A 25,319-nucleotide genomic window follows, 5' to 3' on the forward strand; every position below is an offset into this window, starting at 1 on the left:
GCGGGGCGGAGGGCTAACCGTTGGTGAGGATGGTAGAGATGCAAATCAGACCTCTGGCTGAACCGCTGGGCCTTCATACTTACCTGGCAGGGGAGACACCATGATCAAGAAGGCGGCCTTCACCCAGGGGCGAGGCTTGTCCATTGCACTCGCGCCATGCTGACCCACTGGCGAATCTCCCCAAATGCAAGGAATCTCGACTGCATAATTTATGGTAGTGGGGGACTGCGTTCGCGCTCCCTCCCTGAAATTGTTGGTGAAACAAAGCAGAAGAGGTTTTTACAGTTTTTTATTTATTTCCGTTTCAGAATGGGGAGTTCTGTCACATGCGAGATACGTGTTGTGCGCCTGTGAAACCAAAGTCACTTACGCTCTTGAAAAATCAGACCCTGGTGGGTAGTTTAGTTCGAACATAGCGCAGACCTTACTTTGAAAGTAGATTGGACTGACTGCAGCCTAGCTGTACTGTCTCCATGTTGTTTTTTTGTCCTTTTTTTCGATTCGTATTAATTTTGTTGTCGCTTACAGCGCCACCTAGTGGCCTGTCGCCGCGCCCTTTTTCACCTGGCTCGGACTGAGCCCCTGCACAGGTGTGCCGATTTGGGTGAAGGGATCTCACTCCTCCCGGAGTTATAGCCATTCGAGCCACCTCGGACACGCCACCTTAGCACGTTTTGAGGTCCCCTCCCAAGGTGAATGGAAATTTCCTCCTTTTTTTGGATGATTATTGACAGTCAGACTCCAGAGAAGCTTTCTGTGCTGATTTGGGTGGGACTGGGCCAAATACCTGGCGCTAGGTTGCAAAAGAAGGTTTTCGACAAAATCCAAAATACCGAAAATTTCGTCAGAGCGACGAGCCAATCTGAGACCTGCGTCTCGTTCGGCTCGAGCCAAGGATTCCGATGACATAAGGCACGTGGCTCTGCGACCAACCGTTTGGGAGTTACGAGCGATGCCGTACTTTCCTCGCTGCAGTTCCACCGTCAGGCCGATCGGACAAGGCCCCGGTGACGTTGCAGACAGGGGAGGGTACTACGATCCCGCTGTTTCGGGTGTTTTTCATCTTTGTTTGATTGTCTTTTTACATTACATTTTCCCTATTTTTCAGCTTACGGGCGCCACCTACTGGCCTGTCGCCGCGCCCCTTTTCACCTGGCCTCGGACTGAGCCCCTGCACAGGTGTGCCGATTTGGGTGAAGGGATCTCACTCCTTCCCGGAGTTATAGCCATTCGAGCCACCTCGGACACGCCACCTTAGCACGTTTTGAGGTCCCCTCGCCAAGGTGAATGGAAATTTCCTCTTTTTTTTGGATGATTATTGACAGTCAGACTCCAGAGAAGCTTTCTGTGCTGATTTGGGTGGGACTGGGCCAAATACCTGGCGCTAGGTTGCAAAAGAAGGTTTTCGACAAAATCCAAAATACCCGAAAATTTCGTCAGAGCGACGAGCCAATCTGAGACCTGCGTCTCGTTCGGCTCGAGCCAAGGATTCCGATGACATAAGGCACGTGGCTCTGCGACCAACCGTTTGGGAGTTACGAGCGATGCCGTACTTTCCGTCAGGCCGATCGGGACGAGGCCCGGTGACGTTGTAGACAGGGGAGGCTACCACCATCCCCCAGCGTTTTTAGGTCTCCCAAAAACTTACCAAAGCCGAGATGGGCATCGCCGTGTCCGGCTTCCTCCCTGCTGCGTCTTAGCAGCATCGCTTCTCGGCCTTTTGGCTAAGATCAAGTGTAGTATCTGTTCTTATCAGTTTAATATCTGATACGTCCCCCATCCGGGGACTACATATTAAATGGATTTTTAGATCACGGAGCTGGAGCCGGGGCTTGCTCCGTCCACTCCATGCATCGGCCTGGTATTGCAGTGTCTCCAGGAACGGTGTGCTTTCCCTTTTTGGGGATTGCCATTTATTGTGTCGAATAGCAGAACAAGGAATGAGAGCTGCCATTGCAGATGCTGTGGTTTATTGCAAACTTTTTTTCTGATGTGTCCTCCTGGGGTCTTGGACTCTTCCACTAACGATGCACCCACCTGAGGTCTTGAAGTCTTTCACAGACGAGGTGGTGCATCGAATCAGGTGTGTTTGTTTAAAGAGAGTCATCTAAAACTGGCGTTGGGAAGCACCGGCCCATGAGCTTGGCAGTTTCCAGGCCAGTAACGGAAGGCACCGTCCTTCCTTTCCTGGAGCGGGGGCGGAGGGCTAACCGTTGGTGAGGATGGTAGAGATGCAAATCAGACCTCTGGCTGACCGCCTGGGCCTTCATACTTACCTGGCAGGGGAGACACCATGATCAAGAAGGCGGTTCACCCAGGGCGAGGCTTGTCCATTGCACTCCGGCCATGCTGACCCCTGCGAATTCCCCAAATGCGGGAATCTCGACTGCATAATTTATGGTAGTGGGGGACTGCGTTCGCGCTCTCCCCTGAAATTGTTGGTGAAACAAAGCAGAAGAGGTTTTTACAGTTTTTTATTTATTTCCGTTTCAGAATGGGGAGTTCTGTCACATGCGAGATACGTGTTGTGCGCCTGTGAAACAAAGTCACTTACGCTCTTGAAAAATCAGACCCTGGTGGGTAGTTTAGTTCGAACATAGCGCAGACCTTACTTTGAAAGTAGATTGGACTGACTGCAGCCTAGCTGTATCTGTCTCCATGTTGTTTGTTTGTCCTTTTTTTCGATTCGTATTAATTTTGTTGTCGCTTACAGCGCCACCTAGTGGCCTGTCGCCGCGCCCTTTTTCACCTGGCCTCGGACTGAGCCCCTGCACAGGTGTGCCGATTTGGGTGAAGGGATCTCACTCCTTCCCGGAGTTATAGCCATTCGAGCCACCTCGGACACGCCACCTTAGCACGTTTTGAGGTCCCCTCGCCAAGGTGAATGGAAATTTCCTCTTTTTTTGGATGATTATTGACAGTCAGACTCCAGAGAAGCTTTCTGTGCTGATTTGGGTGGGACTGGGCCAAATACCTGGCGCTAGGTTGCAAAAGAAGGTTTTCGACAAAATCCAAAATACCCGAAAATTTCGTCAGAGCGACGAGCCAATCTGAGACCTGCGTCTCGTTCGGCTCGAGCCAAGGATTCCGATGACATAAGGCACGTGGCTCTGCGACCAACCGTTTGGGAGTTACGAGCGATGCCGTACTTTCCGTCGCTGCAGTTCCACCGTCAGGCCGATCGGGACAAGGCCCGGTGACGTTGCAGACAGGGGAGGGTACTACGATCCCGCAGTGTTTCGGGTGTTTTCATCTTTGTTTGATTGTCTTTTTACATTACATTTTCCCTATTTTTCAGCTTACGGCGCCACCTACTGGCCTGTCGCCGCGCCCCTTTTCACCTGGCCTCGGACTGAGCCCCTGCACAGGTGTGCCGATTTGGGTGAAGGGATCTCACTCCTTCCCGGAGTTATAGCCATTCGAGCCACCTCGGACACGCCACCTTAGCACGTTTTGAGGTCCCCTCGCCAAGGTGAATGGAAATTTCCTCTTTTTTTGGATGATTATTGACAGTCAGACTCCAGAGAAGCTTTCTGTGCTGATTTGGGTGGGACTGGGCCAAATACCTGGCGCTAGGTTGCAAAAGAAGGTTTTTCGACAAAATCCAAAATACCCGAAAATTTCGTCAGAGCGACGAGCCAATCTGAGACCTGCGTCTCGTTCGGCTCGAGCCAAGGATTCCGATGACATAAGCCACGTGGCTCTGCGACCAACCGTTTGGGAGTTACGAGCGATGCCGTACTTTCCGTCGCTGCAGTTCCACCGTCAGGCCGATCGGGACAAGGCCCGGTGACGTTGCAGACAGGGGAGGGTACTACGATCCCGCAGTGTTTCGGGTGTTTTCATCTTTGTTTGATTGTCTTTTTACATTACATTTTCACTATTTTTCAGCTTACGGCGCCACCTACTGGCCTGTCGCCGCGCCCCTTTTCACCTGGCCTCGGACTGAGCCCCTGCACAGGTGTGCCGATTTGGGTGAAGGGATCTCACTCCTTCCCGGAGTTATAGCCATTCGAGCCACCTCGGACACGCCACCTTAGCACGTTTTGAGGTCCCCTCGCCAAGGTGAATGGAAATTTCCTCTTTTTTTGGATGATTATTGACAGTCAGACTCCAGAGAAGCTTTCTGTGCTGATTTGGGTGGGACTGGGCCAAATACCTGGCGCTAGGTTGCAAAAGAAGGTTTTCGACAAAATCCAAAATACCCGAAAATTTCGTCAGAGCGACGAGCCAATCTGAGACCTGCGTCTCGTTCGGCTCGAGCCAAGGATTCCGATGACATAAGGCACGTGGCTCTGCGACCAACCGTTTGGGAGTTACGAGCGATGCCGTACTTTCCGTCAGGCCGATCGGGACGAGGCCCGGTGACGTTGTAGACAGGGGAGGCTACCACCATCCCCCAGCGTTTTTAGGTCTCCCAAAACTTACCAAAGCCGAGATGGGCATCGCCGTGTCCGGCTTCCTCCCTGCTGCGTCTTAGCAGCATCGCTTCTCGGCCTTTTGGCTAAGATCACGTGGTCTGGTCGGACGGTTGAGACAGCGATCGCCTCTAGGTGGACCTTTAGGCTCGTGTGTGGCTTGTGGCACGAGTCCTCTATCCTCCAAGAGGTAAATTGACAAGCGGCTTTTAATTGGAGACGACTCGCTTTGCGGAGAATCAACTTGTTTTTAAGGTAAGAAGGTTTTATCTAATTTATTTAGTTAATTTATTGTTTGTTTTAGCCGCTGCGTGCTGGTGGTGCCTCCACCATGTCGGCTGCTCGTGCCGGCATGCGGAGGCACCACAGCGTGCGTTTTATATTCAAGGAGATCGATGGAAAGCTTCTGGGTATGTCCCGCATGGACTTTTCCAGAAAGCTTGTTCAAAAGACCTTACATTTTAAGCCTGAAGACCTGAATTGTTTGATGACTCTGCCTCTGAACAAAGGTTTTGATTTGAGTTTTAAGACTGCTTCCCTGCTAAGTGAGTTTTGGCAAAGGTTTGAATCTGTTAAATCCCAGTTCTCTATGTTTATGGTGGAGAAACTTTCTGACAACACACTTAAAACTGTGATTGTCAGAATGTTCAATGAAACTGTGACTGGTGAAGATATATGTGTGTGGCTGGGTAGATTTTGCACTGTTCGAGGCCAGCCAGTCAAGGTGCTAGATGAAGATGGTATCTGGACATGCTCCTGGCGAATCCCCATTAAACAATGGGAGGACGCTGGGGGCTACCAGGGCCTGAAACATCTGCCCTCCATGATTGTGCTTGGAGAGAACAGAGGCTACATTCATTACCAGGGTATGCCTAAGTTATGTCGGAAATGTGGGAAATTTGGTCACTTAGCCGATGTATGCCAAGAATTAGTTTGTGGGAAGTGCAAAGAAATTGGTCACGGGTTTGAACAGTGTACCAATGGCAGGCGGTGCAATCTTTGTGGAGATTCAAACCACCTCTACAGAGATTGCCCTAAAAGTTTTGCCAACAAGCTCAAAATGGCCGCCCCACATTGGCACCAAACAAACGAAGAAAGGAAAGAGGAGGCGGTCCCTGAGGTTTTGGCGGGAATTTCAAATTCCCAGCCAGCCTCAGGGATTGGGCAGGAAGGAGGAAGTGGGGCGGCCATAGGGGCGGAGTCAGATATTGAAATGGAAAAAGGCACGGAAGGAGAAGTGACCGAGGGAGAAACAAGCTCCTCCCTACAAACGGTGTCAGAGTTGGTACAGGAATCCAGTGGGAGTGAATTTGAGTGTTCACTCCCAAATGCTCAAGTGCAAAAAAGACCTGCGGGATCTCCTCTGGTGGAAACCGAGGAGAAAAAAGCTAGGGCAGCACAGCGGCTTGATAGTTCCGATTTGGAAGATCAAGAACGCATGTGGCCCCTAGAGTCCCCAAATGAGGTATCTTTTTTGCACATCAAGCTAAGAACATCGTCGCCTAGGGAGTTACAAGAGGATTTCTCTGTAGCACCCGAGGCGTCGAGCACCTGCTCTCCAGGACCCAGTTCATCTGTGAGAAAGGAAGGGCAGGTGAAACAAGATAAAACATGATTTTAAGTATATTTTTGTAGTCTTTTTGTCTTCTGTTTAAATGTCTCATACTGTTTTAACCATACTGCTCATGGCCCTCACTATCTCTACCATTAATGTAAGAAGTGTGAGGTCCACCTTACGAGCACAGAGCATTTTATCCTTTTTAAAGTGTTTTAAGTCAGACTTGTTTTTACTGCAAGAGTGTGCTCTGCCCTTTTTAAATAGTTACAGAAAGTTGGAGGAGATGTGGACCATGGGGCCCTCAATATGGAGTGGCTCCAACTTCAACAAAAATGACGGTGTCGCTATTTTAATCAACAATTCAAACATCACGGTGAAGGATAGCACTGTGGTGAGGGAAGGGCGGGCTCTTTTAGCAAACCTGACTTTTTTAGGGAGGGATTTTAAGGTTCTTAATGTGTATGGTTTTACAGAAAAAAATGACAGATCTGAGCTTTTAGAAGACCTGCAGCCCCACATGTTAGGCAGGGCTCCCCTAATAGTAGCAGGGGATTTTAACTGTGTTTTATCCAAAACAGATAGGAAGAGAGTAGGAGAAGATTTTAAGGTCGATAAGACATCGGTTTTATTGCAAAATTTAGTCAAGGATTTTAAGTTAGTTGACTGTTTTAAACAACTGCATCAAAGAGAGGAGGGCTTCACCTGGTTCAGTGGTGATGGCACCAGAGCCTCTCGAATTGACTATGTTTTTACAAGGGACTGCCCGCCAACCGATGCAACATTGACCCCTCCCTTTTTTTCTGATCACATGATACTGTCTTGCACCCTTTCACTTTCCATGGGTGTGACGGTAGGAGGAGGGCTGTGGAAGCTGAACTGTTCCCTATTAGAGGATGAAGAAGTGGTTAGAGAGTATAGGGAGCAGTTCAGCCAATGGCAGACCCTCCAAGACTTTTATGATACACGTGCACAGTGGTGGGAAGTGGTTAAGGACCGGACAAGACAGTTTTTTAGAAATATAGGGAAAAGGAAAAAGAACAGGGAAAGAAGACACATGATGGGGCTGCAAAAAAGACTGCAGAGATATTTTAACCTTTTAAACAGTGGATTGGATTTTACAGAAGAGATAAAAGAAGTCAAGAAAGAAATGTCAGTTTTATTCGAAGTTCAGAGTAGGGGTGTTATTTTAAGATGTAAAGAAAGAGAAATAGAAGAAGGGGAGAAATGCACAAGATACTTTTTTAAAAAAATTATTACACGGGGTGGGTCAATCTCTGCTTTGAAGACTTTTACCGGGAGGGAAGCAAGCGGCACAAAAGAGATTTTAAATGAAACTGAAAACTTTTATAATAATTTATATAGTGCAAAAGAGGCTCATAATGGGGTTTTAGAGGAAGTTTTAACCTTTTTAAATAAAAAGGTAAAGAGCCCAGATGTGCTTTTATCCCAGGATTTTACAGTTTTAGAAATTCAGAAAGCTTTAAAACATTTTAAAAAAGGGAAGTCCCCTGGCATTGACGGACTTCCCTTTGAATTTTATCTGACTTTCTGGGACATTTTAGCACACGAACTGTTGACCGTTTTTAAAGAATTTGAGACTCTTGACAGACTTCCTGACAGCTTTAGAGTAGGGATAGTTTCATTATTACATAAGAAAGGAGACAAGACTGACTTGAAAAACTGGCGACCAATCACGCTTTTAAATTTTGATTGTAAACTTTTTAGTAAGATTTTAGCAACACGCATGTCGACTGTTTTAGAGGACGTGATCCACCCGGATCAAGCTTGTGCTGTGCCCGGAAGAAAGATAACAGACAACCTAGTGCTGATTAGAGACGCCATCTGTTACGCGAGAGACAGAAATATTCGGCTAGTAGTCCTAAATTTAGATTTTGAAAAAGCATTTGATCGAGTCTCGCACCAGTACCTCTTCCAGGTTCTGGAGAAAATGGGGTTTCCAAAGAGGTTTATAGCCTGGGTGGGACTGCTGTACAAGGGAATAGTCAGCAAAATTCTAATAAATGGGCATCTTTCCAAAGCTGTGAACATACACAGTGGTGTCCGTCAGGGATGTCCTTTATCTCCTCTTCTGTATGTGGCTTGCATCGAGCCACTGGCACAGATCTTGAGAAGGGACAAATGGATCAAAGGACTGGACGTTCCTGGGACGGGGGGACTGACGGCGACCTGTGTTTTATATATGGACGACGTAACTCTTTTAGCCACAGACGTTTTATCAATACGAAGAGCACTGGACTTGACTGACTGGTACGGTCGGGCCTCGGGCGCCAAACTCAATAGAAACAAGTCCGAGGCCCAGCTCTTCGGGCCGTGGGGAGACGTGGACACAGGAGGACTTGATTTGGTTTTTAAAGACAACGATTTTAAGATTTTAGGCGTTAAATTTGATAAAGACGGGGGTGGACGGGAAAACTGGACTGACTTGTTAGGGAAAGTTAGGAAAAGACTGGGGTTTTGGGGACTAAGACAGATGACGATGGAAGGCAAGGTTTTAATTTTTAAATCTGTGATTTTACCTCTGATTTTACTTGTCTGTTCTGTTTTTAGCCCCCCTCGGTGGTTCCTGGGGAAACTGGAGAGGGCGGTGTTTTACTTCCTGTGGGGGTCCAAGTGGGAGCGCCTGAAGAGGGAGACCATCAAGAAAAGGCCGGAGAACGGTGGAAAAGGCCTCCCAGACCCCCACCTGTTTTTAGGCAGCCGCTTCACCGCCCTGCACATTAGTTATGCCACGACCCCATCCAAAGAAAACAAGACGGCTGCAATGGCGCGATTTTGGATGGGGTCTTACCTACGAACACTGAAAATCTTACCAGTGGACTTGAAAACCCCAGTGTCTTTTAACTTGCCCAAAGAGTACAGTTTTATAAAAAAGTTTTTAAAGAAATACCTTTTAGAGAGTGAAGATGTCACCATTTTAACTCAACACAAGTCTCTCATCTCTGTTGTGCAGGACCGGGAACCGGTGAGTCCAGTTCCGGGCCTCACACCAAGTGAGGCCAAACAGGTTTGGCGGAACGCGGCTCACCCCGCTCTCCAGAACAGGCACAAGGACTTATCGTGGATGGTGGCTCATGAGATCCTCCCGGTCAGGGCGGTTATGCACTCCAGAGGCATGGCCAAGAACCCCATCTGCCCGCGGTCCGGCTGCAATTCCCCGGAGACCGTCCACCACCTGCTCTGGGAGTGCAGCACTGCGCGGGACCTGTGGGCCAAGACCGGCCCCCTGTATTTCCCGTGCCTACCAGCGGGTGGGGCCCAGTTCGGGTACCAGCTCGCCATCCTTGGGGTGGGCCGGGGCTTGAAGGACTTGACGGCACAGAAATTTACCTCGCTCTGGCTCACCCTCAACGTCATCAAGGATGCCATCTGGGCCACCAGAAACCTGCTGGTGGGGAAGCGCGTTACGGTAACCCTCCATGCATGCGAGCTAAAGGTAACATCAATGCTGCAGGGGTACCGGACGACGATATTCGGACGGGGGGGCCGGGGTCGCACGGAGAGGGTCCCGGCAGGCACCGACCCTGGCCGCCCGTAGATGCACCCTCACCACTCTGGCTACGGGAACAGCGGGCCAGCGGGCCGGAGGAGAGGGGATCTCCGCTGAGTCCATAAAGTAGCATCTCATGTCCCTGTTCTGGAGAGTGGGGTGATGACCCACTTGATAAGGACTCACCCCCGGTCTTGCACAATAGATGATTTTTAATTGGTGTTTTTCATTGTTTTATCATGAAAGAGGTTTTATTAACATATATATATACGAGGCTTGTTTGCTTTTTTTAAAAATTTGTATTTTAGTTTTGGAACTGACCGCACCTTTTAAACACACCTCAATAATGGACTTTTAAAAACAAGCAAAACACTGTGGTTTTAATCAAATGCTTTTTAACAATGATTGTTTCTTTCATTTTACCATGTGTATTTATTATATATTATATTGCTTGTTTTAATGTGTGATTAAAAAGAAAATGGTGTGTGAAAAAGAAAAAATGCAAATGGAAAAAATGTAAATGGTGACAATAAAACTTTTTCGAAAGAAAAAATCTGTTCTTATCAGTTTAATATCTGATACGTCCCCCATCCGGGGACTACATATTAAATGGATTTTTAGATCACGGAGCTGGAGCCGGGGCTTGCTCCGTCCACTCCATGCATCGGCCTGGTATTGCAGTGTCTCCAGGAACGGTGTGCTTTCCCTTTTTGGGGATTGCCATTTATTGTGTCGAATAGCAGAACAAGGAATGAGAGCTGCCATTGCAGATGCTGTGGTTTATTGCAAACTTTTTTTCTGATGTGTCCTCCTGGGGTCTTGGACTCTTCCACTAACGATGCACCCACCTGAGGTCTTGAAGTCTTTCACAGACGAGGTGGTGCATCGAATCAGGTGTGTTTGTTTAAAGAGAGTCATCTAAAACTGGCGTTGGGAAGCACCGGCCCATGAGCTTGGCAGTTTCCAGGCCAGTAACGGAAGGCACCCGTCCTTCCTTTCCTGGAGCGGGGGCGGAGGGCTAACCGTTGGTGAGGATGGTAGAGATGCAAATCAGACCTCTGGCTGACCGCCTGGGCCTTCATACTTACCTGGCAGGGGAGACACCATGATCAAGAAGGCGGTTCACCCAGGGCGAGGCTTGTCCATTGCACTCCGGCCATGCTGACCCCTGCGAATTCCCCAAATGCAGGAATCTCGACTGCATAATTTATGGTAGTGGGGGACTGCGTTCGCGCTCTCCCCTGAAATTGTTGGTGAAACAAAGCAGAAGAGGTTTTTACAGTTTTTTATTTATTTCCGTTTCAGAATGGGGAGTTCTGTCACATGCGAGATACGTGTTGTGCGCCTGTGAAACAAAGTCACTTACGCTCTTGAAAAATCAGACCCTGGTGGGTAGTTTAGTTCGAACATAGCGCAGACCTTACTTTGAAAGTAGATTGGACTGACTGCAGCCTAGCTGTATCTGTCTCCATGTTGTTTGTTTGTCCTTTTTTTCGATTCGTATTAATTTTGTTGTCGCTTACAGCGCCACCTAGTGGCCTGTCGCCGCGCCCTTTTTCACCTGGCCTCGGACTGAGCCCCTGCACAGGTGTGCCGATTTGGGTGAAGGGATCTCACTCCTTCCCGGAGTTATAGCCATTCGAGCCACCTCGGACACGCCACCTTAGCACGTTTTGAGGTCCCCTCGCCAAGGTGAATGGAAATTTCCTCTTTTTTTGGATGATTATTGACAGTCAGACTCCAGAGAAGCTTTCTGTGCTGATTTGGGTGGGACTGGGCCAAATACCTGGCGCTAGGTTGCAAAAGAAGGTTTTCGACAAAATCCAAAATACCCGAAAATTTCGTCAGAGCGACGAGCCAATCTGAGACCTGCGTCTCGTTCGGCTCGAGCCAAGGATTCCGATGACATAAGGCACGTGGCTCTGCGACCAACCGTTTGGGAGTTACGAGCGATGCCGTACTTTCCGTCGCTGCAGTTCCACCGTCAGGCCGATCGGGACAAGGCCCGGTGACGTTGCAGACAGGGGAGGGTACTACGATCCCGCAGTGTTTCGGGTGTTTTCATCTTTGTTTGATTGTCTTTTTACATTACATTTTCACTATTTTTCAGCTTACGGCGCCACCTACTGGCCTGTCGCCGCGCCCCTTTTCACCTGGCCTCGGACTGAGCCCCTGCACAGGTGTGCCGATTTGGGTGAAGGGATCTCACTCCTTCCCGGAGTTATAGCCATTCGAGCCACCTCGGACACGCCACCTTAGCACGTTTTGAGGTCCCCTCGCCAAGGTGAATGGAAATTTCCTCTTTTTTTGGATGATTATTGACAGTCAGACTCCAGAGAAGCTTTCTGTGCTGATTTGGGTGGGACTGGGCCAAATACCTGGCGCTAGGTTGCAAAAGAAGGTTTTCGACAAAATCCAAAATACCCGAAAATTTCGTCAGAGCGACGAGCCAATCTGAGACCTGCGTCTCGTTCGGCTCGAGCCAACGATTCCGATGACATAAGGCACGTGGCTCTGCGACCAACCGTTTGGGAGTTACGAGCGATGCCGTACTTTCCGTCAGGCCGATCGGGACGAGGCCCGGTGACGTTGTAGACAGGGGAGGCTACCACCATCCCCCAGCGTTTTTAGGTCTCCCAAAACTTACCAAAGCCGAGATGGGCATCGCCGTGTCCGGCTTCCTCCCTGCTGCGTCTTAGCAGCATCGCTTCTCGGCCTTTTGGCTAAGATCAAGTATCTTGTCGGACGGTTGAGACTGCGATCGCCTCTTGGAGGTTTCCTGACTCGAGATCCCTTCATATCTTGAGTCACACAACTTCGGGAGGTATATTGAACTCTGCTGCTTCGGGCTCCAACAAGTTTTAAGGTAAGGTCTTTTAATTATTTATTTTGTTATTTATTGTTGTATTTATTGTTGTTTTAAGTTTTTAGGCTGTTGGTGCCTCTATCATGTCGGCTGCCCGTGCCGGCGTGCGGAGGCACCACAGCGTGCGTTTTTTATTCAGGCAGGGTGAGGGGAAGCTCCTGGGAATGTCCCGTATGGACTTTTCCAGGAAGCTGATCCAAAAGACCTTAGCTTTCAAATGTGACGACCTGAATTGTTTGATGACTCTGCCCTTGAACAAAGGATTTGATGTTAGTTTTAAAACCGCTTCCCTACTTAGTGACTTTTGGCAAAGGTTTGAATCAGTTAAAGCCCAGTTTTCCATGTTCACTGTTGAGAAACTTTCTGATAACACACTTAAAACTGTGATTGTCAGGATGTTCAATGAAACCGTGACTGGAGATGATATTTGTGTTTGGTTGGGTAGATTTTGCACTGTTCGAGGCCAGCCTGTCAAAGTGTTAGATGAAGATGGCATTTGGACATGCTCCTGGCGAATTCCCATTAAACAATGGGAAGACGCTGGGGGCTACCAGGGCCTGAAACATCTGCCTTCCATGATTGTGCTCGGAGAGAACAGAGGCTACATACATTATCAAGGAATGCCCAAACTCTGCAGAAAGTGTGGAATGTTTGGTCATCTAGCTGAAGCATGCCAAGAGTTAATCTGTGGGAAGTGTAGAGAAATTGGTCACAGTTTTGATGACTGTACCAATGGCAGACGGTGCAATCTTTGTGGAGAAACAAACCATCTCTACAGAGACTGCCCTAAAAGTTTTGCCAACAAGCTAAAAATGGCCGCCCCACATGGGCAACAAACGAAGGAACAAAGGAGAGAGGAGGCGGTCCCTGAGGTTTTGGCGGGAATTACAAATTCCCAGCCGGCCTCAGGGATTGGGCAGGAAGGAGGAAGTGGGGCGGCCACAGGGGCGGAGGCAACGGAACAGGAAGTGGTAATGGAAGGGGAGGAAAGTGAGGAAGAATCACTGGTAACAGTTTCGGATGGGGTGGAAGAATCCACCGGGAGTGAGACAGAGTGTTCACTCCCTAATGCTCAGGTGCAAAAAAGACCTGCGGGGTCTCCTCTGATTGTAACGGAGGAGAAAAAATCTAGGGCAGCATATAAGCTCGATAGTTCCGACTCGGTAGATCTGGAGCGCATGTGGCCCCTAGAGTCCCCTAATGAGGTTTCCTTTTTGCACATTAAGCTAACAGCATCATCGCCAAAGGAGCCACAAGAGGTTCCCTCTGTGGCCTCTGAAGCGACAGGCATTTGCCCTCCTGACCTCAGCTCATCTGGGGAAAAGGAAAGACAAATGCTACAAGATGTAACATGATTTTAATCATATTTTTGTAGTCTTTTTATTGTCTTCTGTTTTAAATGCCTCATACCTTTTTAACCCTACTGCTCATGGCCCTCACCATCTCTACTATCAATGTCAGAAGTGTGAGGTCCACCATTAGAGCACAGAGTATTTTGTCCCTTTTAAAATCTTTTAAGTCAGATTTGTTTTTATTACAAGAGTGTTCTCTGCCCTTTTTAACTAGGTACACAAAAATGGAAGAGCTATGGTCCGCAGGAGCCTCCATATGGAGCGGATCAAATTTTAACAAAAACGACGGAGTTGCGGTTTTAATTAATAATCCTAACATCTTGGTGAAGGGCAGCACTGTGGTGAGGCAAGGCCGGGCACTTTTAGTAAATCTGACCTTTTTAGACAGGGATTTTAATGTTCTTAATGTATATGGTTTTACGGAAAAGAACGAAAGATATGAGCTTTTAGAAGACTTGCAACCCCACATGTTAGGTAGGGCTCCCCTAATGGTAGCAGGGGATTTTAATTGTGTTTTATCTAAAACAGACAGGAAAAGGGTAGGGGAGGATTTCAGAGTGGACAAAACGTCGGTTTTATTGCAGGGTTTAGTCAGAGATTTTAATTTAGTCGACTGTTTTAAAATTTTGCATCAAAGAGAGGAGGGCTTCACCTGGTTCAGTGGTGATGGTACCAAAGCCTCTCGAATCGACTACGTGTTTACAAGAGACTGCCCGCCAACCGATGCTACATTAACCCCCCTTTTTTTCTCTGATCACATGATGCTGTCTTGCACCCTTTCACTGCCCATGGGTGTGACGGTAGGGGGAGGGCTGTGGAAGCTGAACTGTTCCCTGTTGGAAGACAAAAATGTAATTTTAGAATATAGGGAACAGTTCAGCCAATGGCAGACCCTCCAAGACTTTTATGATACACGTGCACAGTGGTGGGAGATGGTAAAGGACCGGACGAGACAGTTTTTTAGAAAGATAGGGAAAGAAAAGAAGAGTAGGGAAAAGAAATGCATGTTGGGGTTGCAAAAAAGACTACAAAGGTATTTTAATCTTTTAAATAATGGTTTTGATTTTAACAATGAAATCCAGGATGTAAAAAAGGAAATGTCAGTTTTAGCCAATATAGAAAGTAAAGGGGTCCTTTTAAGAAGCAAAGAGAGAGAAATTGAAGAAGGGGAAAAGTGTACCAGATATTTTTTTAAGAAAATAATAACAAGGGGTGGGGGGTTAACCAGGGTTAAAACAGGGGATAGGGAGGTTAACACAACAAAAGAGATTTTAGAGGATGTGGAAAAATTTTATGGGGCTTTATATAGTTTTAAAAAGGTACACTCAGACACCGTAAAAGAAGTTTTAAATTTTGTTGAGAAAAGGGTCGACTGTCAAAATGAGATTTTAGCCCAAGATTTGAACATTTTAGAAACCCAAAAAGCTCTTGGAGGTTTTAAAAAGGGGAAGTCCCCAGGAGTGGATGGACTTCCCCTGGAGTTTTATCTAACATTTTGGGACATTTTAGGACAAGAGCTTTTGACAGTTTTTAAAGAGTTTGAGACCCTCGACAGACTTCCAGACAGTTTTAGAATAGGGATAGTTTCTTTACTTCACAAAAAAGGTGACCGGACTGACTTAAAAAACTGGAGACCCATAACACTTTTAAATTTCGATTATAAACTTTTTAGCAAAGTTTTAGCAACACGCATGTCAACTGTTTTAGAGGACGTGATTCACCCGGATCAAGCTTGTTCTGTGCCCGGAAGAAAGATAACAGACAACCTAGTGCTGATTAGAGACGCCATCTGTTACGCGAGAGACAGAAATATTCGGCTAGTAGTCCTAAATTTAGATTTTGAAAAAGCATTTGATCGAGTCTCGCACCAGTACCTCTTCCAGGTTCTGGAGAAAATGGGGTTTCCAAAGAGGTTTATAGCCTGGGTGGGACTGCTGTACAAGGGAATAGTCAGCAAAATTCTAATAAATGGGCATCTTTCCAAAGCTGTGAACATACACAGTGGTGTCCGTCAGGGATGTCCTTTATCTCCTCTTCTGTATGTGGCTTGCATCGAGCCACTGGCACAGATCTTGAGAAGGGACAAATGGATCAAAGGACTGGACGTTCCTGGGACGGGGGGACTGACGGCGACCTGTGTTTTATATATGGACGACGTAACTCTTTTAGCCACAGACGTTTTATCAATACGAAGAGCACTGGACTTGACTGACTGGTACGGTCGGGCCTCGGGCGCCAAACTCAATAGAAACAAGTCCGAGGCCCAGCTCTTCGGGCCGTGGGGAGACGTGGACACAGGAGGACTTGATTTGGTTTTTAAAGACAACGATTTTAAGATTTTAGGCGTTAAATTTGATAAAGACGGGGGTGGACGGGAAAACTGGACTGACTTGTTAGGGAAAGTTAGGAAAAGACTGGGGTTTTGGGGACTAAGACAGATGACGATGGAAGGCAAGGTTTTAATTTTTAAATCTGTGATTTTACCTCTGATTTTACTTGTCTGTTCTGTTTTTAGCCCCCCTCGGTGGTTCCTGGGGAAACTGGAGAGGGCGGTGTTTTACTTCCTGTGGGGGTCCAAGTGGGAGCGCCTGAAGAGGGAGACCATCAAGAAAAGGCCGGAGAACGGTGGAAAAGGCCTCCCAGACCCCCACCTGTTTTTAGGCAGCCGCTTCACCGCCCTGCACATTAGTTATGCCACGACCCCATCCAAAGAAAACAAGACGGCTGCAATGGCGCGATTTTGGATGGGGTCTTACCTACGAACACTGAAAATTTTACCAGTGGACTTGAAAACCCCAGTGTCTTTTAACTTGCCCAAAGAGTACAGTTTTATAAAAAAGTTTTTAAAGAAATACCTTTTAGAGAGTGAAGATGTCACCATTTTAACTCAACACAAGTCTCTCATCTCTGTTGTGCAGGACCGGGAACCGGTGAGTCCAGTTCCGGGCCTCACACCAAGTGAGGCCAAACAGGTTTGGCGGAACGCGGCTCACCCCGCTCTCCAGAACAGGCACAAGGACTTATCGTGGATGGTGGCTCATGAGATCCTCCCGGTCAGGGCGGTTATGCACTCCAGAGGCATGGCCAAGAACCCCATCTGCCCGCGGTCCGGCTGCAATTCCCCGGAGACCGTCCACCACCTGCTCTGGGAGTGCAGCACTGCGCGGGACCTGTGGGCCAAGACCGGCCCCCTGTATTTCCCGTGCCTACCAGCGGGTGGGGCCCAGTTCGGGTACCAGCTCGCCATCCTTGGGGTGGGCCGGGGCTTGAAGGACTTGACGGCACAGAAATTTACCTCGCTCTGGCTCACCCTCAACGTCATCAAGGATGCCATCTGGGCCACCAGAAACCTGCTGGTGGGGAAGCGCGTTACGGTAACCCTCCATGCATGCGAGCTAAAGGTAACATCAATGCTGCAGGGGTACCGGACGACGATATTCGGACGGGGGGGCCGGGGTCGCACGGAGAGGGTCCCGGCAGGCACCGACCCTGGCCGCCCGTAGATGCACCCTCACCACTCTGGCTACGGGAACAGCGGGCCAGCGGGCCGGAGGAGAGGGGATCTCCGCTGAGTCCATAAAGTAGCATCTCATGTCCCTGTTCTGGAGAGTGGGGTGATGACCCACTTGATAAGGACTCACCCCCGGTCTTGCACAATAGATGATTTTTAATTGGTGTTTTTATTGTTTTATCATGAAAGAGGTTTTATTAACATATATATATACGAGGCTTGTTTGCTTTTTTTAAAATTTGTATTTTACTTTTGGAACTGACCGCACCTTTTAAACACACCTCAATAATGGACTTTTAAAAACAAGCAAAACACTGTGGTTTTAATCAAATGCTTTTTAACAATGATTGTTTCTTTCATTTTACCATGTGTATTTATTATATATTATATTGCTTGTTTTAATGTGTGATTAAAAAGAAAATGTTGTGTGAAAAAGAAAAAATGCAAATGGAAAAAATGTAAATGGTGACAATAAAACTTTTTCGAAAGAAAAAAATCTGTTCTTATCAGTTTAATATCTGATACGTCCCCCATCCGGGGACTACATATTAAATGGATTTTTAGATCACGGAGCTGGAGCCGGGGCTTGCTCCGTCCACTCCATGCATCGGCCTGGTATTGCAGTGTCTCCAGGAACGGTGTGCTTTCCCTTTTTGGGGATTGCCATTTATTGTGTCGAATAGCAGAACAAGGAATGAGAGCTGCCATTGCAGATGCTGTGGTTTATTGCAAACTTTTTTTCTGATGTGTCCTCCTGGGGTCTTGGACTCTTCCACTAACGATGCACCCACCTGAGGTCTTGAAGTCTTTCACAGACGAGGTGGTGCATCGAATCAGGTGTGTTTGTTTAAAGAGAGTCATCTAAAACTGGCGTTGGGAAGCACCGGCCCATGAGCTTGGCAGTTTCCAGGCCAGTAACGGAAGGCACCCGTCCTTCCTTTCCTGGAGCGGGGGCGGAGGGCTAACCGTTGGTGAGGATGGTAGAGATGCAAATCAGACCTCTGGCTGACCGCCTGGGCCTTCATACTTACCTGGCAGGGGAGACACCATGATCAAGAAGGCGGTTCACCCAGGGCGAGGCTTGTCCATTGCACTCCGGCCATGCTGACCCCTGCGAATTCCCCAAATGCGGGAATCTCGACTGCATAATTTATGGTAGTGGGGGACTGCGTTCGCGCTCTCCCCTGAAATTGTTGGTGAAACAAAGCAGAAGAGGTTTTTACAGTTTTTTATTTATTTCCGTTTCAGAATGGGGAGTTCTGTCACATGCGAGATACGTGTTGTGCGCCTGTGAAACAAAGTCACTTACGCTCTTGAAAAATCAGACCCTGGTGGGTAGTTTAGTTCGAACATAGCGCAGACCTTACTTTGAAAGTAGATTGGACTGACTGCAGCCTAGCTGTATCTGTCTCCATGTTGTTTGTTTGTCCTTTTTTTCGATTCGTATTAATTTTGTTGTCGCTTACAGCGCCACCTAGTGGCCTGTCGCCGCGCCCTTTTTCACCTGGCCTCGGACTGAGCCCCTGCACAGGTGTGCCGATTTGGGTGAAGGGATCTCACTCCTTCCCGGAGTTATAGCCATTCGAGCCACCTCGGACACGCCACCTTAGCACGTTTTGAGGTCCCCTCGCCAAGGTGAATGGAAATTTCCTCTTTTTTTGGATGATTATTGACAGTCAGACTCCAGAGAAGCTTTCTGTGCTGATTTGGGTGGGACTGGGCCAAATACCTGGCGCTAGGTTGCAAAAGAAGGTTTTCGACAAAATCCAAAATACCCGAAAATTTCGTCAGAGCGACGAGCCAATCTGAGACCTGCGTCTCGTTCGGCTCGAGCCAAGGATTCCGATGACATAAGGCACGTGGCTCTGCGACCAACCGTTTGGGAGTTACGAGCGATGCCGTACTTTCCGTCGCTGCAGTTCCACCGTCAGGCCGATCGGGACAAGGCCCGGTGACGTTGCAGACAGGGGAGGGTACTACGATCCCGCAGTGTTTCGGGTGTTTTCATCTTTGTTTGATTGTCTTTTTACATTACATTTTCCCTATTTTTCAGCTTACGGCGCCACCTACTGGCCTGTCGCCGCGCCCCTTTTCACCTGGCCTCGGACTGAGCCCCTGCACAGGTGTGCCGATTTGGGTGAAGGGATCTCACTCCTTCCCGGAGTTATAGCCATTCGAGCCACCTCGGACACGCCACCTTAGCACGTTTTGAGGTCCCCTCGCCAAGGTGAATGGAAATTTCCTCTTTTTTTGGATGATTATTGACAGTCAGACTCCAGAGAAGCTTTCTGTGCTGATTTGGGTGGGACTGGGCCAAATACCTGGCGCTAGGTTGCAAAAGAAGGTTTTCGACAAAATCCAAAATACCCGAAAATTTCGTCAGAGCGACGAGCCAATCTGAGACCTGCGTCTCGTTCGGCTCGAGCCAAGGATTCCGATGACATAAGGCACGTGGCTCTGCGACCAACCGTTTGGGAGTTACGAGCGATGCCGTACTTTCCGTCGCTGCAGTTCCACCGTCAGGCCGATCGGGACAAGGCCCGGTGACGTTGCAGACAGGGGAGGGTACTACGATCCCGCAGTGTTTCGGGTGTTTTCATCTTTGTTTGATTGTCTTTTTACATTACATTTTCACTATTTTTCAGCTTACGGCGCCACCTACTGGCCTGTCGCCGCGCCCCTTTTCACCTGGCCTCGGACTGAGCCCCTGCACAGGTGTGCCGATTTGGGTGAAGGGATCTCACTCCTTCCCGGAGTTATAGCCATTCGAGCCACCTCGGACACGCCACCTTAGCACGTTTTGAGGTCCCCTCGCCAAGGTGAATGGAAATTTCCTCTTTTTTTGGATGATTATTGACAGTCAGACTCCAGAGAAGCTTTCTGTGCTGATTTGGGTGGGACTGGGCCAAATACCTGGCGCTAGGTTGCAAAAGAAGGTTTTCGACAAAATCCAAAATACCCGAAAATTTCGTCAGAGCGACGAGCCAATCTGAGACCTGCGTCTCGTTCGGCTCGAGCCAAGGATTCCGATGACATAAGGCACGTGGCTCTGCGACCAACCGTTTGGGAGTTACGAGCGATGCCGTACTTTCCGTCAGGCCGATCGGGACGAGGCCCGGTGACGTTGTAGACAGGGGAGGCTACCACCATCCCCCAGCGTTTTTAGGTCTCCCAAAACTTACCAAAGCCGAGATGGGCATCGCCGTGTCCGGCTTCCTCCCTGCTGCGTCTTAGCAGCATCGCTTCTCGGCCTTTTGGCTAAGATCAAGTGTAGTATCTGTTCTTATCAGTTTAATATCTGATACGTCCCCCATCCGGGGACTACATATTAAATGGATTTTTAGATCACGGAGCTGGAGCCGGGGCTTGCTCCGTCCACTCCATGCATCGGCCTGGTATTGCAGTGTCTCCAGGAACGGTGTGCTTTCCCTTTTTGGGGATTGCCATTTATTGTGTCGAATAGCAGAACAAGGAATGAGAGCTGCCATTGCAGATGCTGTGGTTTATTGCAAACTTTTTTTCTGATGTGTCCTCCTGGGGTCTTGGACTCTTCCACTAACGATGCACCCACCTGAGGTCTTGAAGTCTTTCACAGACGAGGTGGTGCATCGAATCAGGTGTGTTTGTTTAAAGAGAGTCATCTAAAACTGGCGTTGGGAAGCACCGGCCCATGAGCTTGGCAGTTTCCAGGCCAGTAACGGAAGGCACCCGTCCTTCCTTTCCTGGAGCGGGGGCGGAGGGCTAACCGTTGGTGAGGATGGTAGAGATGCAAATCAGACCTCTGGCTGACCGCCTGGGCCTTCATACTTACCTGGCAGGGGAGACACCATGATCAAGAAGGCGGTTCACCCAGGGCGAGGCTTGTCCATTGCACTCCGGCCATGCTGACCCCTGCGAATTCCCCAAATGCGGGAATCTCGACTGCATAATTTATGGTAGTGGGGGACTGCGTTCGCGCTCTCCCCTGAAATTGTTGGTGAAACAAAGCAGAAGAGGTTTTTACAGTTTTTTATTTATTTCCGTTTCAGAATGGGGAGTTCTGTCACATGCGAGATACGTGTTGTGCGCCTGTGAAACAAAGTCACTTACGCTCTTGAAAAATCAGACCCTGGTGGGTAGTTTAGTTCGAACATAGCGCAGACCTTACTTTGAAAGTAGATTGGACTGACTGCAGCCTAGCTGTATCTGTCTCCATGTTGTTTGTTTGTCCTTTTTTTCGATTCGTATTAATTTTGTTGTCGCTTACAGCGCCACCTAGTGGCCTGTCGCCGCGCCCTTTTTCACCTGGCCTCGGACTGAGCCCCTGCACAGGTGTGCCGATTTGGGTGAAGGGATCTCACTCCTTCCCGGAGTTATAGCCATTCGAGCCACCTCGGACACGCCACCTTAGCACGTTTTGAGGTCCCCTCGCCAAGGTGAATGGAAATTTCCTCTTTTTTGGATGATTATTGACAGTCAGACTCCAGAGAAGCTTTCTGTGCTGATTTGGGTGGGACTGGGCCAAATACCTGGCGCTAGGTTGCAAAAGAAGGTTTTCGACAAAATCCAAAATACCCGAAAATTTCGTCAGAGCGACGAGCCAATCTGAGACCTGCGTCTCGTTCGGCTCGAGCCAAGGATTCCGATGACATAAGGCACGTGGCTCTGCGACCAACCGTTTGGGAGTTACGAGCGATGCCGTACTTTCCGTCGCTGCAGTTCCACCGTCAGGCCGATCGGGACAAGGCCCGGTGACGTTGCAGACAGGGGAGGGTACTACGATCCCGCAGTGTTTCGGGTGTTTTCATCTTTGTTTGATTGTCTTTTTACATTACATTTTCCCTATTTTTCAGCTTACGGCGCCACCTACTGGCCTGTCGCCGCGCCCCTTTTCACCTGGCCTCGGACTGAGCCCCTGCACAGGTGTGCCGATTTGGGTGAAGGGATCTCACTCCTTCCCGGAGTTATAGCCATTCGAGCCACCTCGGACACGCCACCTTAGCACGTTTTGAGGTCCCCTCGCCAAGGTGAATGGAAATTTCCTCTTTTTTTGGATGATTATTGACAGTCAGACTCCAGAGAAGCTTTCTGTGCTGATTTGGGTGGGACTGGGCCAAATACCTGGCGCTAGGTTGCAAAAGAAGGTTTTCGACAAAATCCAAAATACCCGAAAATTTCGTCAGAGCGACGAGCCAATCTGAGACCTGCGTCTCGTTCGGCTCGAGCCAAGGATTCCGATGACATAAGGCACGTGGCTCTGCGACCAACCGTTTGGGAGTTACGAGCGATGCCGTACTTTCCGTCGCTGCAGTTCCACCGTCAGGCCGATCGGGACAAGGCCCGGTGACGTTGCAGACAGGGGAGGGTACTACGATCCCGCAGTGTTTCGGGTGTTTTCATCTTTGTTTGATTGTCTTTTTACATTACATTTTCCCTATTTTTCAGCTTACGGCGCCACCTACTGGCCTGTCGCCGCGCCCCTTTTCACCTGGCCTCGGACTGAGCCCCTGCACAGGTGTGCCGATTTGGGTGAAGGGATCTCACTCCTTCCCGGAGTTATAGCCATTCGAGCCACCTCGGACACGCCACCTTAGCACGTTTTGAGGTCCCCTCGCCAAGGTGAATGGAAATTTCCTCTTTTTTTGGATGATTATTGACAGTCAGACTCCAGAGAAGCTTTCTGTGCTGATTTGGGTGGGACTGGGCCAAATACCTGGCGCTAGGTTGCAAAAGAAGGTTTTCGACAAAATCCAAAATACCCGAAAATTTCGTCAGAGCGACGAGCCAATCTGAGACCTGCGTCTCGTTCGGCTCGAGCCAAGGATTCCGATGACATAAGGCACGTGGCTCTGCGACCAACCGTTTGGGAGTTACGAGCGATGCCGTACTTTCCGTCGCTGCAGTTCCACCGTCAGGCCGATCGGGACAAGGCCCGGTGACGTTGCAGACAGGGGAGGGTACTACGATCCCGCAGTGTTTCGGGTGTTTTCATCTTTGTTTGATTGTCTTTTTACATTACATTTTCACTATTTTCAGCTTACGGCGCCACCTACTGGCCTGTCGCCGCGCCCCTTTTCACCTGGCCTCGGACTGAGCCCCTGCACAGGTGTGCCGATTTGGGTGAAGGGATCTCACTCCTTCCCGGAGTTATAGCCATTCGAGCCACCTCGGACACGCCACCTTAGCACGTTTTGAGGTCCCCTCGCCAAGGTGAATGGAAATTTCCTCTTTTTTTGGATGATTATTGACAGTCAGACTCCAGAGAAGCTTTCTGTGCTGATTTGGGTGGGACTGGGCCAAATACCTGGCGCTAGGTTGCAAAAGAAGGTTTTCGACAAAATCCAAATACCCGAATTTCGTCAGAGCGACGAGCCACATCTGAGACCCTGCGTCTCGTTCGGCTCGAGCCAAGGATTCGATGACATAGGCACGTGGCTCTTGCGACCAACCGTTTGGGAGTTACGAGCGATGCCGTACTTCCGTCGGCCGATCGGACGAGGCCGGGACGTTGTAGACAGGGGAGGCTACCACCATCCCCCAGCGTTTTTAGGTCTCCCAAAACTTACCAAAGCCGAGATGGGCATCGCCGTGTCCGGCTTCCTCCCTGCTGCGTCTTAGCAGCATCGCTTCTCGGCCTTTTGGCTAAGATCAAGTGTAGTATCTGTTCTTATCAGTTTAATATCTGATACGTCCCCATCCGGGGACTACATATTAAATGGATTTTTAGATCACGGAGCTGGAGCCGGGGCTTGCTCCGTCCACTCCATGCATCGGCCTGGTATTGCAGTGTCTCCAGGAACGGTGTGCTTTCCCTTTTTGGGGATTGCCATTTATTGTGTCGAATAGCAGAACAAGGAATGAGAGCTGCCATTGCAGATGCTGTGGTTTATTGCAAACTTTTTTTCTGATGTGTCTCCTGGGGTCTTGGACTCTTCCACTAACGATGCACCCACCTGAGGTCTTGAAGTCTTTCACAGACGAGGTGGTGCATCGAATCAGGTGTGTTTGTTTAAAGAGAGTCATCTAAAACTGGCGTTGGGAAGCACCGGCCCATGAGCTTGGCAGTTTCCAGGCCAGTAACGGAAGGCACCCGTCCTTCCTTTCCTGGAGCGGGGGCGGAGGGCTAACCGTTGGTGAGGATGGTAGAGATGCAAATCAGACCTCTGGCTGACCGCCTGGGCCTTCATACTTACCTGGCAGGGGAGACACCATGATCAAGAAGGCGGTTCACCCAGGGCGAGGCTTGTCCATTGCACTCCGGCCATGCTGACCCCTGCGAATTCCCCAAATGCGGGAATCTCGACTGCATAATTTATGGTAGTGGGGGACTGCGTTCGCGCTCTCCCTGAAATTGTTGGTGAAACAAAGCAGAAGAGGTTTTTACAGTTTTTTATTTATTTCCGTTTCAGAATGGGGAGTTCTGTCACATGCGAGATACGTGTTGTGCGCCTGTGAAACAAAGTCACTTGCGCTCTTGAAAAATCAGACCCTGGTGGGTAGTTTAGTTCGAACATAGCGCAGACCTTACTTTGAAAGTAGATTGGACTGACTGCAGCCTAGCTGTATCTGTCTCCATGTTGTTTGTTTGTCCTTTTTTTCGATTCGTATTAATTTTGTTGTCGCTTACAGCGCCACCTAGTGGCCTGTCGCCGCGCCCTTTTTCACCTGGCCTCGGACTGAGCCTGCACAGGTGTGCCGATTTGGGTGAAGGGATCTCACTCCTTCCGGAGTTATAGCCATTCGAGCCACCTCGGACACGCCACCTTAGCACGTTTTGAGGTCCCCTCGCCAAGGTGAATGGAAATTTCCTCTTTTTTTGGATGATTATTGACAGTCAGACTCCAGAGAAGCTTTCTGTGCTGATTTGGGTGGGACTGGGCCAAATACCTGGCGCTAGGTTGCAAAAGAAGGTTTTCGACAAAATCCAAAATACCCCGAAAATTTCGTCAGAGCGACGAGCCAATCTGAAGACCTGCGTCTCGTTCGCTCGAGCCAAGGATTCCGATGACATAAGGCACGTGGCTCCTGCGACCAACCGCTTTGGGAGTTACGAGCGACCCTGCGTACTTTCCGTGCTGAGGTTCACCGTGGCCGATCGGGACAAGGCCCGGTGACGTTGCAGACAGA

At 49.1% G+C, this 25,319-nt stretch overlaps 9 non-coding genes and 2 pseudogenes across 9 annotated transcripts; all 11 read left to right on the forward strand.

Moving 5' to 3' along the window:
• The first annotated feature begins 75 nt into the window (after positions 1 to 75).
• On the forward strand, positions 76 to 246 carry LOC113082467 (U1 spliceosomal RNA). The gene has a single exon (XR_003282684.1). It is a non-coding gene; the product is annotated as a U1 spliceosomal RNA (small nuclear RNA).
• A 1,458-nt stretch (positions 247 to 1,704) lies between these two features.
• Positions 1,705 to 1,895, forward strand: LOC113082468 (U2 spliceosomal RNA). The gene has a single exon (XR_003282685.1). It is a non-coding gene; the product is annotated as a U2 spliceosomal RNA (small nuclear RNA).
• Positions 1,896 to 2,268: 373 nt separating this feature from the next.
• LOC113082466 (U1 spliceosomal RNA) lies at positions 2,269 to 2,432 on the forward strand. Its single transcript, XR_003282682.1, has one exon. It is a non-coding gene; the product is annotated as a U1 spliceosomal RNA (small nuclear RNA).
• Positions 2,433 to 10,015: 7,583 nt separating this feature from the next.
• Positions 10,016 to 10,190, forward strand: LOC113082472 (uncharacterized; annotated as a pseudogene).
• Positions 10,191 to 10,564: 374 nt separating this feature from the next.
• Positions 10,565 to 10,728, forward strand: LOC113082476 (U1 spliceosomal RNA). Its single transcript, XR_003282692.1, has one exon. It is a non-coding gene; the product is annotated as a U1 spliceosomal RNA (small nuclear RNA).
• A 6,958-nt stretch (positions 10,729 to 17,686) lies between these two features.
• LOC113082471 (uncharacterized) lies at positions 17,687 to 17,862 on the forward strand (annotated as a pseudogene).
• A 374-nt stretch (positions 17,863 to 18,236) lies between these two features.
• Positions 18,237 to 18,400, forward strand: LOC113082473 (U1 spliceosomal RNA). Its single transcript, XR_003282689.1, has one exon. It is a non-coding gene; the product is annotated as a U1 spliceosomal RNA (small nuclear RNA).
• A 2,051-nt stretch (positions 18,401 to 20,451) lies between these two features.
• Positions 20,452 to 20,642, forward strand: LOC113082469 (U2 spliceosomal RNA). The gene has a single exon (XR_003282686.1). It is a non-coding gene; the product is annotated as a U2 spliceosomal RNA (small nuclear RNA).
• A 374-nt stretch (positions 20,643 to 21,016) lies between these two features.
• Positions 21,017 to 21,180, forward strand: LOC113082474 (U1 spliceosomal RNA). Its single transcript, XR_003282690.1, has one exon. It is a non-coding gene; the product is annotated as a U1 spliceosomal RNA (small nuclear RNA).
• A 2,634-nt stretch (positions 21,181 to 23,814) lies between these two features.
• LOC113082470 (U2 spliceosomal RNA) lies at positions 23,815 to 24,004 on the forward strand. The gene has a single exon (XR_003282687.1). It is a non-coding gene; the product is annotated as a U2 spliceosomal RNA (small nuclear RNA).
• A 373-nt stretch (positions 24,005 to 24,377) lies between these two features.
• Positions 24,378 to 24,541, forward strand: LOC113082475 (U1 spliceosomal RNA). The gene has a single exon (XR_003282691.1). It is a non-coding gene; the product is annotated as a U1 spliceosomal RNA (small nuclear RNA).
• Positions 24,542 to 25,319: the final 778 nt, after the last annotated feature.

This window comes from Carassius auratus, unplaced genomic scaffold (genome assembly GCF_003368295.1).
Source record: "Carassius auratus strain Wakin unplaced genomic scaffold, ASM336829v1 scaf_tig00036204, whole genome shotgun sequence".
Classification (NCBI taxonomy): Eukaryota; Metazoa; Chordata; class Actinopteri; order Cypriniformes; family Cyprinidae; genus Carassius; species Carassius auratus.